The sequence below is a fragment of the Cannabis sativa genome, chromosome 3 (assembly GCF_029168945.1).
Source record: "Cannabis sativa cultivar Pink pepper isolate KNU-18-1 chromosome 3, ASM2916894v1, whole genome shotgun sequence".
In the NCBI taxonomy this organism is placed as follows: Eukaryota; Viridiplantae; Streptophyta; class Magnoliopsida; order Rosales; family Cannabaceae; genus Cannabis; species Cannabis sativa.
Window position 1 is genome coordinate 9,105,230 of NC_083603.1, and position 16,232 is coordinate 9,121,461.

The 16,232-nt window shown below is 37.4% G+C and overlaps 1 pseudogene; it reads right to left on the minus strand.

The window, feature by feature from the left end:
* Positions 1 to 1,643: 1,643 nt before the first annotated feature.
* Positions 1,644 to 3,352, minus strand: LOC115710992 (cytochrome P450 93A3-like; annotated as a pseudogene).
* Between the last annotated feature and the right edge of the window lie 12,880 nt (positions 3,353 to 16,232).

The window sequence follows — 16,232 nt, forward strand, 5'->3', positions numbered from 1 at the left end:
AAATTGAAAAGCAAAACCAGTTTATAGAACATAATTTTAGAAAATATTTTCATTCTAATTTTAAAAACAAAAAAGTGATTAAAAAAATATTGCCAAACGCACCGTTAATGAAAAAAAAAATCTCTATCTATAAACAAAATGTTATAAAATAATATAGAATGGAGAAAGAAATACGACACTACAAGAAATATCACTTTTGTCAGCGCAATTTGCTACTGGCTGGCAAACGTCACTTTTACCAACGGATCTCGTGAATTGTGTTGGCAAAAAAGTCAAAATTTTACCAATACACATTTGCGCTGGCAAAGCCTATTTTTAAAGCACCTCATATTTGTGTTGGCATAGCAAGCCCTGTAAACATTATCCCCTTGATACTTTTTACCAGCGCAAAAGTGCGCTCTGACAAAAGTGACTTTGGCCAGCACAATAACGAGCTACGCTGGCAAAAGTCACTTTTTCCAGCGCAATAATAAACTGCGCTGGCAAAAGTTTTTGCTAGTGCATTTTATTACTATGTTGGTTTAAAATTACTTTTACCAACGTATCTCACAAACTGTGTTGGTAAACAGCTCAAATTTTCCCACTCTTTGATACTTTTTCCCACCATACTTTTGCATTGGTAAAAATATTTTTGCCAACGCAATAGTATAATGTGCTAGCAAAAATCACTTTTACCAGCGCATCTCACGAAGACATTCCAAAATTTTTAAAGACACCCCCATTTTAATAATTTTTATTTTATATAAAATTTATATTTTTAATTGTATTAAGTTTTTTTTTTAACTTTTTTCTTCTAATTCATATTCTTAAAAAATATACTTAGCAAATAAAATTAAATTATATTTTAAATATTATGACAAAAGAATTAAAACAAAAAATTATATGAAATTTTCTTAGAAAAAAATAAAAAAAATTATATACATGAATTAGAAATATTATGAAATTGAAATCAAAATATTTTCCAAAAACATGTTCTATAAAACTGTTTTCACTTTTTAATTTTTTAATTGAGAATTAAAATTTTAAAAATTTTGAAAACATAAAAGATTACTTTCAATATTTTTTAAAATATTTTTTTTTTCTGAATTAATATTTGGACTCTGATCCGAACTTGTACCTTCACTCGCAGACCCCGCTCCAACCCCAAACTCGATTTCAGACACGACTTAATTAAAATCAAAAAATAAAAATAAAAATAAAATTTACAGAAAATAATTTCTATTCTATTTTTAAAATTGAAAATAAAAGTGGTTATAAAATATATTTTATTTTTCAAAAATAAATTTTTAAAAATAAAATTAAAAAAAGTATAAAAAAAAAAAGTATTATCAAATTCCCTTAATCTAATATTTTTTATTTAGTTGTATATACATGGAAAAATCTGAAATTTTAGAATATTAGACCACTTTCTTTCCTTTCCATTCTATTTATTAGTTAATTTTACATAATCTTATGCAAACATCAAAATAATAATGAATCATCATCTTACAAAACATTATTTGTAGATATACTAACACAATAGCTTACAATAAATAGTCTCTTTCACAAAAAAAATATATACTTACAAATAGTAAATGAATCTCCAACAAATTATGGGGAATAACGTTGTACTCTTAGTCATTAACAGATCACTCTTACAAAATCTAAAGAATAAACCTAGAAACTGAAAAACAAATTAAGGGATGAGCTCTAGCAAGGGTGAGCTCAGGTTCCTCTTCAAGATCAACCTTGTCATTGAATCCTTTCCACTCAAAACACTGAATCATACAAGCAGTACTTGTTTGAATGATCAACAAAGCAAGTGAAGCTCCTGAGCACCCTCTTCTTCCACTCCCAAATGGCAAAAGATTGAAACTTTGTCCCCTAACATCCATATGGTTGATATTTCCACTCCCATCTTCACTTAGAAACCTCTCTGGGTTGAACTCAAGAGGATTTTATTTCCAATATTTGGAGTCTCTACCAATAGCCCATGAGTTAATATACACTCTGGTCTTTTAGGAATATAGTTACCATTAATGGTGCAATCTTCAATTGATTCTCTTAGTATTAGTGGCCCAGCTGGGTGAAGCCTCAATGTATCTTTTGTTATAGCTAAATATATGGAAGATCAACAATGTCTCACTCCTCTACTAGTATGGTTTTCCAAACTATGCTATATATTTCTTTTCTTGCCTTTTACATAATGTTTGGGTGGTTTATTAGCTTTGATATTGCCCACTCTATAGTTATGGGAGTTGTCCTAGTCCCAGCTACAAATATATCCTGTAGATGTCAAAATGTATAGTAACAAATGTATGAATGATAATTTAAGGCCTACATTGCAGAATTGTGTGTTACCTATTTACTCTTAAAGATTAATTTTGAGATATTGCAAATCAAAGTGGTCTTTCAATTTAAGACTTTAAAGGAATGTGTAAGAGTTTGAAAGAACATACCAATAGAAATGCCTTGATATTATCTTTTCCTAATTTGATATTTGATTTGTGATCTTCATCTTTTGCTATGTCAAGCAAGTCTGTAACAATGTCATTTCTTCCCTTCTCCACATTCCTAGCTTCTTCACGCTCTTGTATTATCTTCTCCATCATAGAGTCAAACTTTTCATGGAAGCCTTTCCCTCTTGCCTCAAATCCTTGCAAATCCCAATTTTTACAAAACAAAAAAAAAAATATGACAAATTGAATTTCCCAACAAGTTGGTTTCTCTCTTTGACCAACTCATTTATCTTCTCAGCCTCACTATGATCATCATCATCATTCCCAGAACACCTTTGCTTCATAATCATTCCTGTTATGATATTATTTGTAAGCTTAGTAAGCTATTTACCAATTTCAATTGGTTCCTTAGACTCAGCTCTTTTGCTCATCAATTTCAAGAATCTTTTTATCTCTTCACTCCTAACTAGAAGAAGCTTATTATTAAGTGTTTGGCCACCAAGAAGCTGAGTCATGCACAATTTCTTCATGAACTTCCAATAAGGTCCATAAGGTGCAAATGTGAAGTCAGCTAAGGGATAAGAAATGTGGTCAACTACACTCAATTGGGTTCTATTGGAGAACCAAGTTTCCTTTGTCTTAAGGAAGAGTTTGGCTAATTCAAGGGACGAAACCACAACAGAGGAAATAGAGCAAAGAGAGAGATAAATCAAGGGTCGATAGGTGTTTGAGAGTTTTTGGAAAGATTGGTGTGGTATTGGGGCAAGGAGGTGAAGGTGTCCACTGACAGGAAAAGCAAATGGGCTCGGTGGAAGTCGAACCATGGTCCGACTTTTTGTCAACATGGCTCAAACAAGCATTGTAGAGACTAACCAGACAAAGAAAAGTATGGTGTAAACTTGGAGGCTTTCCATGACTGCAACTCTGCTCAATTTACTTAAGATGTAAAAATGAAAAAATAAACTAATATCTGCATGAAAAACCATTAAAACAAATGATTTAGGTAAAGATTCATCTCCATAATTATTTTTTTTTTACTAAAGAGAATATTCATTAATCAAAGACAAAGCAAGCAAACACCAAAGTCACAACTGAGCGGCCCAACCACACACCAAACATCCCCTACTAAACTAGGCGAAAAAACATGTCTCTTTTCGCTTATATAATCTTTCTATTTTTTAAGCTATACAACCTGTGCTTACCTATATCTTTTATATCATTTACAACTTTTAATATAGTAAAACAACTACTATTATGCACACTATTGTTTCTATTTTTCCAAAGCATATAAATAGTAGCATCCAAGATCAAAGTTATCACACCAGAAATCTTCCCTGTTATTCAACATAACCAGTTGTTGAACTCCATCTGTAACGCCCTAAATAATTAGGCACCCTACCCAAAATGTTTATGAAACCCTAATCCCCTAATCGGGATTACTAATTAAAATAGCGCAGAATTTAAACTTTTATATTAAACAGATTGAAAATAAACTTGTAATATATTTAAACTTTTCAAAATAGTTGGGATCCTAAAAATATTTACAAACTTATTACAAGTTCTTTCTTACTAGCCGACCTAAGCGGCAAAACAGAATACAAAAGTCAAAAGTGTTAGACCCATAACCTGCTTGGTCTGAAGTGGCATGAACATGTACATTCTTCGCCCTGCTCCTGAAACTCATGGCTGATCAGCTAATGCCTTACCCTTTCCTACACAGTAGAGCACCCGTGAGCCAAGCCCAACAAGACAGTATAAATTATAACAAATATAATATGCTCATTCACATATGTCTGTATAGCACAGACCTAATCATTATCTCATCATGCCCATTTATGTCTACGTGGCATAGACCTACGTGTTGCACTCACACATCCAATTAAATCTACATGACGTAGACCCACGTGTTTGTTGGAAATTATTTTACCAGGATCTAGATTTACTAACAAGTATGTTGGATTAACAACCTAATATGAATTCTAAAACAATGAAAATAAACACATATAAAGTTAGAAAACCTTACAGTGGGTGCAGCGGAATAATATGACTCCTTCCGTTCAGATCTCTAGCCCTTGATTCCTTTCTGTAGCAGAGCATCACCAAGATCTGAACTTGGATCTTCTTTTCTCCTTCTTTGATGCAGAAATTCCATAGTCTTCCATACTATGATTGAGATACCACTTGATGTGTGTGGGCACTACTCATCTCACAAGGATTTCGAAATTTTCTCTCTATTTTTCTCTCTTAATTTCGTGGCTTTTCATCCATGCAAGAGAAGAGAGCAAGGTTGCTTTATATAGGGAAAAGGGAGAGCACAACTTTCCAAATAAACAGTTTCCTTAATTACTGTGTAATCAATTAACTGCCTTACTTAGTGTGATCCACCACTTTCCTATTATAGCTAGGCTTTGATTAGCAATTACATGACAATTAAAAAATAAAAAATAATAATTGGGCAACACAAAGGGAGTGCTCGGCCATAGAGGGAAATGGGCCTCACTTGGATTTTGCAGTTTCCTCAATTTTATTTCTATTTCTCCAAAAATGCCACTTTTCCAATTCTAATCATTTAAATGCCAAAACTAATTATTTAATAACTAAAATAGATTATTAAATAATATTGTCATTTAAAATAATTATTAATTGGACATACAAAGTCTCTTAATTAATAATTAAACCTAGAAACCCTTTTCTTTACGATTTCATCCTTAAACTGTGAGAATTCATAAAGTAGACATAGTCTAACTTTTAGAATTATAATTGATTAATTAAAATCAATTAACTGAGTCTTACAAGCAGTATGGCCTCAACTAGTATGGGGACCATGGGTCTATATAACCGAGCTTCCAATAAGTCGAACCGAATTTACCAAGTAAATTCCCTAACTTATTAATTCCTCATTGAATCCACACTTAGAACTTGGAATTGCACTCTCAGTCATATAGAAACGCTCTATATGTTCCACGATATAGACACGTCATCAGTTATCCATTGTTATAACCCTAATGTGATCAATGATCCTCTATATAGATGATTTACACTGTACATGATTAAATTACCGTAACACCCTACAATGTATTTTATCCTTAAAACACTTAACCCTGTATAAATGATATTTCACCTAAGTGAAATGAGATCTCCACCATTTATCTTCGTTTGGTTAAGCTCGAAGGAAATCATCCTTTACTTCTATTTGCCAAATAGAAGCTATAGATTCCCTATTTATGTTAGCGCTCCCACTAAATTGCACTACCGTGTTCCCAAAATGTACGTATTGCCCAGACTAAAAATTAGGCTTAACTAACAAATCAAAGAACACGAATAATACTCTTGAAATTGAGCCTAACCATATCAGGATTTCGATCATGTGATCTAGGATCAACTTATGATATTGAATTGAATAGATATTTACGGTAAGTTTCAAAATCTAATTCAAAGTTCAATATCGGTCCATTCCAATGCATACTCCATGCATCCGATACTGGTAAACTTTGCCAATGTCCTGGAAAGGACATAACACATTTCCAAGGTGTAAGAATACCTATCGCTGATTATACCATGTCAGTCTAAATCCAGTGTTCTGACAAATCAGGGAATCAACTTTTGAACATATAATAAAGATTATATTCCACTGTGCTGACAACACTATAATCTTTAACGAACTCATATGTTCTGGACTTAAAAAGAATTCATACATTATATACACATATAATCATGAAATAAATCATGTGAACCATGCAACATAAAATTTTATTTCTGATCTTTATTAATAAGTAAATCTGATTATGTGAAATGAGTTTTATTTAGGGCATAAAACCCAACAGTGTTACTCTCACACGTCTAAATACATTAAGGCCTTAGAAGTGGTTCATCTCGGTTATGAGTACCGAGTCCAACCTGATTATGCCTTGAGCGCATAATCCCTAAATCTCATTTCAATTAACATGGCATGGCATTTATACACATATATCACTAGGGTAATAACCCTAGGCTATTAGGCCGTTCCTATTAGGGTAATAACCCTAATCCCGGTTACTAAACATTCATGCACATCATTCTCAATATAAGCGCCACTGTGCATACTCTACGTGTTAATCACTATCTTACCTGATGTCCTGCAATAGTAGAGATTCCAAATCCCCGAATGCTCCTGACCAGGTGCCGGTAATCCTAGTCACACACAATCCGGGATTTTAACAAATAGGGTTAACCCCTGATTTCACATTCATAAAATAAATTCATTGTAAAGACCGCTTAGTTTAATTTGGAAATTAGCAGTTAATTATGTTTAGTTATGGAAAATCATTTATAACTATTTAAATAATTATTTATGCTGTTATTGTTGAATTCTGAAATGCATTTTATGTCATTTAGTGATTTCATAATGTTGCATTTCCGGTGCCCGGTAACATGGAACTCGGTGTTTGGCTCAGTAAAATCACAACGTAGTATGTTAGTATTTTGGGACGGTTTATTAGACATTGGGAATGTCGGGATTGGCCGGGAATTTAGAATTTCCTAAAAATACCCCTTTAGTGCTCTTTATGCTATTTTAGTGTGAATGGACAAAATGGTCATTTTGCCCCATTTATGTTTTGTCCGTTAGTGGACTTAGTAAGTGGGAATTAAATGTATAATTTGTTAATTGTTGGCTAGAATGAATAATTGGAACTCTTTATTTTTATTTTCCAAAGTTTCAAAAATTAGAAAGTTAGGAAAATATCAAAGGAAAAGCATTTTCTCTCAACTTTCTCTCTCTATTTTCGGCCTCCTTAAGCAACAAGGATCTTTGAATTTTTCTTGTGAATTCATCTCCTTTTTGGTGTTCTAATCAAGCTAGGTTAGCTCCTAATCTCTCTCTCTCTTTAAGTTTGTTGAAAATTATGAAAAAATGAGTATTGCATGTTTAGTTTTTGAGATTATTGCTGCTGTTTGTTGTTACTGTTGTTTCTTGGATTAAAATGCTTGAATTGAATGGATTAGATGGGTTGTAATGCATGATTATTACCCTTGTTTAAGTTGGTGAATTTGTAGTACAAAAGCTATATTTTTTTCAAAGCAAAGTGTTGATTTTCGTTGCTGTGGTTGCTGCTATTGTTGAGTAGTGTTTCTTGGTGTTAATTTATGTTGCAACATGTTGATTTATGCTTGATTTGGTGGCTGTTGGGAGGTTAAGTCAAGTTTTGAGTTTTTGAACTCAATCTTGAACCTCCAATGGTGATTTTGGTTTGTTTGCATGAAGCTCGGTTTTTATGCTTTAGAATTGTTCCTTAGGGTCTAAATAGCAGGTCTGGAAGTTTTGGTGTGGTTTGGAATTGATCTGAGAAAAGTATGAATTTTTGATGGTTTCCTGCGAGGAACCGGAATTCCGGTTGTGCATCCGGAATTCCGGATGGGGTTCTGAAAATTCCCAGAACCGAAATTCCGGTTGGGCAACCGGTCTGCCGGTTGGGTGATTTTCAGGAACCCTAGATTTTCTCATTTTTATGTTATTTGGGGTATTGCCATGCTCTTTATCGATAGGGAAACTTTTAATTTCTAGTTTAAGTCCCCGGGAAGTGATTTACAGTATCACTTATTAAGTGTTGTGATTGTTATGGTTTAGGAGCCTGTAAACTGCCGTGCAGTTCGTTCCAGTCAGGTTGACCGACACATCTAAATTCGGAATTGAGGTAAGATTAGTATAACAGTATGCATATGTATTACATGTTTAGCGTGCATGTAGGAAGCCTACATTAGATATGTATGTTGGCTTCGAACCATCCAACTGTATCACATCGGTACAGGCTAGAGTATGACTAGCAGCTGGAGTATGACCAGTGTACCGAGTATAGGCTGATACTAGGGTCGGTGGTTCTGTACTATTTGACGTATCACATCAGCACAGGCTAGAGTATGACTAGCAGCTGGAGTATGACCAGTGTACTGAGTATAGGCTGATACTGTAACACATCGGTACGGGCTAGAGTATGACTAGCAGCTGGAGTATGACCAGTGTACCGAGTATAGGCTGTTACTTTTCAATAGTACCATCTTATGAACGTTCGAAACTCAGTATCGTGTAGGACACGACAGTTAGGGTTATGGTCAGGGGTATGGGCGTCTGATCATAACCCGAGATTTATGTATGTTTATGATTTATGCTTTTCTTACTAAGTCTGTCGACTCAGAGTGCTATGTTTATGTGTAGGTAAGGGCAAAGCTAAAGCTGAAGAACCGTGAGAGCGAGCCGGTGAAGATTGTACATGTCGGGGCGGTTAGGCCTGGAGCGTACGATCCTCGGGACAGCAATGCTATTTTGTAATTAGTCGCTAGGCGACAAGTATTTTGATTAGTCATTAAACTTTTGTAAAGTGTTTTGTAATCGGGATCCCGAGTATTTTTGTATAAATATTTTATGAGTTTAATTAAAAAGAAAAAATTTTAATTATTCACGATTTCGATAAACCTCGTTGATTAGCAACGAGCTGCACAGTATGTTTAAAAATCACGTAATACGCCTATGCTAGTTAGGGTGTTACAGTCATGGCATTTCAAATACTGATAATCACATAGAGCTCGAAAAGAGCTTTCCAACGGTATAAAGAACGTCCCAAACGGAGTCCCGAGTCAAAAGTTATGGCCAAAACAAAATTCAGCATTTCCCGATGAACTCCAACCGGAATTCCGGATGGAGCAGCCCTGAACCAACCGGAATTCCGGTTGTCTGGGCAAAGAACACGAAATTTCTCAATCTTTAAACCCCCAAAACTCACTGAAATCATCCCCAAACATTTCCAAACTTTCCAGAGCATCAATATATGTCATAATAAACATATTCCACAACTTAAACACAACAATTGCACTAAAAATCAAAAAGTGCCATTAAAGCACCAAGCTTGCTTTTCACAACAAAATTCACAATTAATCCACTTACAACAGCTAGCAAATATTATAGGGTCTAAAACACATATTTATGCATCAAAATCCAACAATAAACCCCATAATTTCAGATTGCACAATAATCAAAATCATGCCTTAAACTCCAAAACTTCAAGCTCTAAACTTGAGCTTCAAACCAACATCTTTCCAATATTTTCCAGCAGCTCAAGTCCAAATAAAACATGTATTTTCAACCTAGAAAATACCCTAAAATCTTACTCCAAGCTCAACAAACATAAGTCCCAACCAAATCATGCAATTTCACCAAGATTAAACACCAAACTTAACAACATGCATACACAAGAACACATCAACTATACATGCTATTAAACCATAAAATTCAGCAAGGAAAATCAACTAGAAACTCAATTAAAAACTGTACAGACTACCTCAAGACTAAGCAAGAATAATCCCCACAATCAAGCTCCAAAAATTAGCTCCAATTCACACCAATTTTCTTCAAATTCAACTTGAAATAACAAGAGGGTTTGGGAGAGAGAGGGGGTCGGTTAAGAGGAAAGCAAAACCAGAAAATTATATTTCATTTCATCAAAAAATAAATTTTAATCAAACATAATAATTAGGGATGAAATGACCAAAATGCCCTTAGGGCTTAAATACCCACATACACTCTCACAAGGGTAAAATAGTCATTCAATACTCAATTAATTTCAAATAAATTTCAGATTATCATTTATCAAATAAAATGCCAAATAATCAATCCAATTAACATTTCGGGCCCGAACCCAGTTTGGCCCGAAATTCCTTGTTGTTACTATACCGCGCTAACTTGTTAGAACACACCTGAAAAGACAACACAGACATACTATATAATAATACAGTTCTATTAAGCACGTAATTAAATTAATTTCATCATTTTACCCTTCTCGGGTCATAATTACCAAAATGCCCCTGGCTCACCAACGGGGTCTTTAATATATTAAAATTCATATAAAATCACATATATTGAACTATATAATAATATAATTCCTCAATTATACATAATTATCTAGTTAGGGTTTTGCTAATCCATTTCTTAATTCTGGGTATTACAATTACCCCCTCCTTATAGAAATTTCGTCTCGAAATTTACCTGAACAACTCCGGATAATTCTGCTGCATATCCGTCTCGAGTTCCCAGGTTGCCTCTTCTACTTTACTGTTCCTCCACAGTACTTTCACCAGTGCCACTGTCTTGCTTCTCAAGACTTTTTCTCTTCTATCAAGTATCTGCACTGGTTGTTCCTCGTATGACAAGTCCGGTTGAAGTTCCAATGCTTCATAACTTACTACTTAGGACGAGTCTGAGACTTATTTCCGAAGCATTGAAACATGAAACACATTATGTACAGCTGCCAGCGCTGGGGGCATAGCCAACTTGTACGCTACTTGCCCTATCATCTCAAGGATTTCAAAAGGTCCAATGAACCTCGAGCTAAGCTTTCCTTTCTTCCCAAAGCGTTTAATGCCTTTCATCGGAGATATTCGGAGAAATACCATGTCCCCGACCCGAAAATCAATATCTCGACGCTTTGGGTCAGCATAACTCTTCTGCCTACTCTGAGTTGCGAGCATTCGCGCTCTAATCTTATCAACTGCCTCACTTGTTTTCTGAACAGCTTTGGGACCCAAGAACTTTCTTTCACCCACTTCATCCCAGTGAATAGGTGATCTACATTTTCTTCCATATAAAAGTTCATAAGGAGCCATCCCGATTGTTGCCTGATAGCTGTTATTATAAGAAAACTCGATCAGGGGAAGGTACTTTACCCATGATCCCTCAAAGTCAAGCACACATGCCCGTAGCATGTCCTCTAAAATCTGAATGGTCCTCTTGGATTGCCCATCCGTCTGAGGATTAAAAGCTGTGATGAACTTTAACTGAGTTCCCATAGCTCGATGTAGACTTTCCCAGAATTTTGATGTAAACTTCGGATCTCTATCCGACACAATGGACTTTGGGACACCATGCAGACGAACAATTTCTCTTACATACAACTCAGCATACTGGTCAATGGAGACATTTGTCCCGTGGTTCTAGGCATACCTACCACGAAGTCCATAGTTATATCTTCCCATTTCCATTCTGGTATTTTCAGTGGTTGCAGCAACCCTGCAGGTCGCTGGTGCTCAGCTTTCACTTGCTGACACGTAAGGCACTTTGCAACATACTCAGCGATGTCATTCTTCATGCCTGGCCACCAAAACATGGCTTTCAGGTCTTGGTACATCTTTGTTGACCCTGGATGAATTGAATAAGGAGTCGTGTGAGATTCATCCATGATCTCTTTCTTAATGTTCTCATCCGTGGGCACACAAATTCGATTCCCAAATGTCAACATTCCCGTTTCATCTATTGAGAAGTCACTAGCCTTCCCAGCCGAAACCCTAGCTCGGGTTTTTATCAATTCTGAATCTTGCTTTTCTACTTCTTTAATTCTCTCTAAAAGAGTGGATTGCAGGGTAATATTAGCCAATTGCTCCACAACCAACTCAATCTGAGCTCGAGTCATTTCATTTGCTAACTGTCGGGAAATTTGCTTCATAGTACTCAACTGACTCTGACCTTTTCTACTCAAAGCGTCAACAACCACATTGGCCTTACCAGGATAATAAAGGATCTCACAATCATAATCCTTCACCAACTCTAGCCAACGTCTTTGTCTCATATTCAAGTCCTTCTGGGTGAAGAAGTATTTCAGACTTTTATGATCAGTGTATATCTCACATTTCTCGCCATAGAGGTAATGCCGCCAAATCTTTAGCGCAAATACCACAGCTGCGAGTTCTAAATCGTGAGTAGGGTACCTCTGCTCATACTCCTTTAACTGCCGAGAAGCATAAGCTATTACCCTCCCAGCCTGCATAAGCACACAGCCGAGACCCTGTCTCGAGGCATCACAATATACCACAAACTTTTCCTTATCTGAAGGAAGAGTTAGTACAGGAGCGGTAATCAAGCGTTGCTGTAACTCCAGGAAACTTTTCTCACACTGATCAGTCCAAACAAACTTCTGGTTCTTTCGGGTCAGCTCCGTTAAGGGTACATCAATCTTTGAAAAACCCTCAACGAACCAACGATAATAACCAGCCAAACCCAGAAAACTTCTTACCTCTGTAGTTGACTTCAGTACTGGCCAATCCCGAACAGCTTCAATTTTGACCGGATCCACCATGATCCCATCTTTATCCACTATGTGCCCCAGAAGTGAGACACGAGATAACCAGAATTCACACTTTTTGAACTTAGCATAAAGCTTGTGATCCCGTAATCTTTGCAAAACTGCTCTGAGATGCAACTCATGCTCTGCTTCTGTCTCAGATACACCAAAATGTCGTCAATAAACACAATCACGAACCTATCAAGGTAATCCTTAAACACCCAGTTCATCAAATCCATGAATGCCGCCGGGGCATTAGTGAGTCCAAAAGACATCACAAGAAATTCATAGTGTCCACACCGAGTACGAAACGCAGTTTTCGGGATATCTTCCTCTCGAATTCTCAGCTGATGATAGCCTGAGCGAAGATCGATCTTGGAAAAGACCGTCTTCCCCTTTAGTTGATCAAACAGATCATCAATTCGAGGTAAAGGATACTTGTTCTTAATGGTAAGCTTCTTCAACTCCCGGTAATCAATACACATTCGCAGAGTTCCGCCTTTCTTCTTCACAAACAAAACCGGAGCACCCCAAGGTGAGTAGCTCGGTCTAATGAATCCCAGATTCAGTAACTCTTGCAATTGTATCTTCAATTCCTTCAACTCAGCTGGAGCCATTCGGTACGGTGCTTTAGACACTGGATCCACTCCCGGAGCCAATTCAATAACAAATTCAATCTCCCGGACAGGTGGCAATCCCGGCAAATCCTCTAGAAAGACATCAAGGAACTCGCATACCAATATCATATCCTCCGGCCCTGATGTCACATGTTAGCTAGTGTCCACTACAGTAACTATGAACCCTAGACAACCCCTACCCATCAGGTCTTTAGCTTTCAACAGTGATATTCTCGGTATGCGTGCCCCTTGAACTTTACCCACGAACACCGCTGGGTTAGCACTATTGGGCTCAAACACCACCATCTTTCGTTTGGAGTCAATCATCGCTCCATACTTAAAAAATCCATTCCCAGGATTATGTCAAAATCAGATAATTGCAACTCAATTAGATTGGCGGTCAACTCACAACCGTCAATCCAAAAAGACAAGGACTGAATCCACCTTGTGGACACTATTAGGTCTCCCGAGGGTAACAGGGTTCCAAACCCCGAAGCATAAATATCACACGGCTTATGTAAACTTTCTATCACTCTACCTGATACATAAGAATGGGTAGCTCCGGAATCAAATAATATAGTATATGCACAACCATTAATAGACAACTGACCTGTCACAACTGACGGACTAGCATCAGCGTCTGCCTGAGTTATAGTAAAAAGTCGCCCCTGGTTCTGAGCAACATTCTTCTAAGGCTCTTCTCTCTTGGCTTGGGGACAATCTCTGATAAAGTGGCCCACCATGCCACACTGGAAACATGCCTTGGTTCGACACTCACCAGGATGATGCTTCTTGCATTTAGGGCACTCGGGATATGACCGGAATGAGGACCCGCGACCTTGACGGCCACCTCTGTTTCCCCGAAACTTTCTATTTCCCCCTGAAGCTCTGGGAGCCGCAGCCTTCCGTTTGTGCTTAGGGTTGCCACTCTCGGTCCCCTTACTGACATTACCACAAGCAGGAGGGTTTGATGCCATGGTGGCATCCTTTGCAGCCAGCTCCTTCATTACTTGCTGCTCGGCCTCCTCAGCAATTAAGGCCAAGTCTAACACTCTCTTATACAGAGTGTCATGTGCTGTGGTAATCTTCAAGTCCCGACTGATCGTAGCATTTAGTCCTCGAACATATTTCTACTTTCTGGTGAAATCTGTAGGCACCAGATCACCAGCAAATTTAGATAACCGATCGAATTCCAGAGTATATTCGGCCACAGACATTTTCCCCTGAGTCAACTTCACAAAATCTTCTTGGTGTGAAGTCCTCACTGCAATGTTATAAAACTTTTCTTCAAAAAGTTTCTTGAACTCTTCCCATGTCATCACAGTGACATCTCAAGTCTGATTCAATATGTCCCACCAGACGCGAGCATTATCTTGAAACATAAAGGTCGCACAATTCACCCTCTCTGTTCCCGTCACCCCCATATTATCGAGGATACGGGTAACAGTGCTCATCCATTGATCGACCTTAATAATATCAATGCCTCCCAGAAAAGCCGGAGGTTGCAGCTTCACAAACCGCTCAAACACAGAGTTCCGGTGCGACATAATATACCCTTGGTTACCCACCACTGGCACAGGAGCTGGTGGTAATCTTGATTAACTGGGGCAGCTTGTTGCCTTAAACGTTGCAACTCTTCCTCTTGACGAAGTATGACACTTCGCATTTCATGAAACATCTGCTGCCAGTCAACAGGAGGATTAGCATTAACGGCCCCCGCATTATCCCCCAGATTTGGCGGAGGTGGAGGCGGTGCTGGTGGATCGGTTCGGGTAGCCCCGGGCTTTACTTGCTCGCCCTGTGGTTTGGATGATTGCGGAGGGTCCATTACTAGTACCCCTGTAATCAACAACCCCAGCGAGTTAAGCACCGATACCACACTTACGCACTTATTGCCTTAAACCCTAACTCATCTATTTACCGCATACATATTTACATAAACAATTAGCATTTATAGCATGGCATCACATAACACATACATACTCTAGATGCTTGCATACTGCCTAAAATGGAAAGCGGTAAACAGATGATCACACATACAGTCAAGTATTTACTCTCAATACTTACTGCACCATGAGTCGAGCCTATCTCTGACGACGAATGTACATGTTCGGCCGGTCTACAGGAAGTTTAAAAACCTTGGCGCTCTGATACCAAATTCTAACGTCCTAAATAATTAGGCACGCTAACCAAAATGCTTATGAAACCCTAATCCCCTAATCGGGATTACTAATTAAAATAGCGCAGAATTTAAACTTTTAAACAGACTGAAAATAAACTTGTAATATATTTAAACTTTTCAAAATAGTTGGAATCTTAAAAATATTTACAAACTTATTATAAGTTCTTTCTTACTAGCCGACCTAAGCGGCAAAACAGAATACAAAAGTCAACACTATTAAACCCATAACCCGCTTGGTCTATAGTGGCATGAACATGTACATTCTTCGCCCTGCTCCTGAAACTCATGGCTGATCAGCTAATGCCTTACCCTATTCTGCACAGTAGAGCACCCGTGAGCCAAGCCCAGCAAGACAGTATAAATTATAACAAATATAATATGCTCATTCACATATGTCTGTATAGCACAGACCTAATCATTATCTCATCATGCCAATTTATGTCGACGTGGCGTAGACCTATGTGTTGCGCTCACACATCCAATTAAATCAACATGACGTAGACCCACGTGTTACTCTCACACGTCTAAATACATTAAGGCCTTAGAAGTGGTTCATCTCGGTTATGAGTACCGAGTCCAACCTGATTATGCCTTGAGCGCATAATCCCTAAATCTCATTTCAATTAACATGGCATGGCATTTATACACATATATCACTAGGGTAATAACCCTAGGCTATTAGACCGTTCCTATTAGGGTAATAACCCTAATCTCAGTTACTAAACATTCATGCACATCATTCTCAATATAAGCGCCACTGCGTATACTCTACGTGCTAATCACTGTCTTACCTGATGTCCTGCAATAGTAGAGATTCCAAATCCCCGGGTGCTCCTGACCAGGTGCCGGTAATCCTAGTCACACACAATTCAGGATTTTCACAAATAGGGTTAACCCCTGATTTCACATTCAT